Raw genomic sequence first — 1,408 nt, 5'->3', positions numbered from 1 at the left:
CCAAGACAAATCAAATTCAAACATCTTCCTCAAGATCAGCTTTGCTTACTGCCTCCACAAGATCCTGGATAATGGAAAAAAACAATAACCTTTTTTTGTGATCACCTGAGTACTTCACAGGTCCAACACAACACCCTAACAGAGCTTCTGGCAGCTACAAGGCAAAACTACAGTTCCACTTAGGTCTCCAAAGCAGTCATATTTAAATATGAAAAAAAACCCCCAAAATATTCAGATCATTAAGAGGTTACAGAGAAGACTGTTTGTGTGGAACATTTAAAACAACCTGCCAAGATGCATGCCATGAATGCTGGAGGATCCTTCCTGAAGCCCACTTAGTCCCAAACCTACATCAAGCACTGCATGCTGACAGTAGCCAGGTCTCCAGTCACCCCGAAAAGCTGGGCTTGGACACATCCTCTTATTTGTATTTCTTACCAGCTAATAAGTGCTCCCTCCTCCTGTTACTCATTACTAATTTTTGCAATTGTTATTTTAACTATAGTATGGGAAAAGCAGGAATGGGACAGCAGCACACCTGAAAAATTAAGCATAGCCCCAACAAAACAATGCAAAGCCCATACGCCTTTTCCTCCAGTCTGGGCTTCTAGTTCCAGAGACAGGAAGGCCACACGTGCCAAGACCCTAGGGAGAAGGTACCTGTAAGCAAGGTGATGGTGTTCGTATTGCACAGTGTAGCTTGCTAAGAGCTTGCATTTGTCACTAAACATGCAGAATATCTACAGCGAGCTCACAGGAATCCCAGGCAATTTAAGTCTTCTACATACACAACCTATTACAGAAACTCTTTTTTGGAGTCACAAGCCAAACATCTTCTTGTGCTTCTCCTCACTTCTGTCAATTCAGTGGAGCTCAAAGTAACAAAAAAATCCGGAGAGTTTAGCTTGTCTCATCTATACAGGTATTTCAAATCTGAGCCACTTGCCCCAAGTGTGTCAACTGAAAATAATTTTATATGGCATGTACCATTTCTGTATTTATTTTTCTGATGATATACCCCCTGCAAGTGCCTTTTCTTGTTCAAGACAATTTTGCACAAAATCATGGTGAAATTCACCTGAGTAAAACAGAGTTAAAAGAAGAGTGAGACTCATCTCCTGCCTTTCCATGCCTTCATTCTTCCACTAATGGGAAGGAAAGGATTCTTCACGCACTCCTAAAGTATCCTCCTCACAGCTACCATATAGCTACTGCTAATTCTGCTTAATATCCAGTTCCAGCACTCCATTCCCCATTACTCCCGTAAAGAAAGCCGCCATCTAAAAAGCAACAAGATCAGGAAAAGTAGAACTCAAAAGTTAATGATGAGTGTGGGTGTGCATGATCAAGGATCTGAGAAACAGGGCAAAACTACTTAGACAAAAGGCAAATTTATGAATGAAAAGGG

This window comes from Chroicocephalus ridibundus, chromosome 9, assembly GCF_963924245.1.
Source record: "Chroicocephalus ridibundus chromosome 9, bChrRid1.1, whole genome shotgun sequence".
Classification (NCBI taxonomy): domain Eukaryota; kingdom Metazoa; phylum Chordata; class Aves; order Charadriiformes; family Laridae; genus Chroicocephalus; species Chroicocephalus ridibundus.
Note: the sequence above shows the minus strand (reverse complement) of the source record.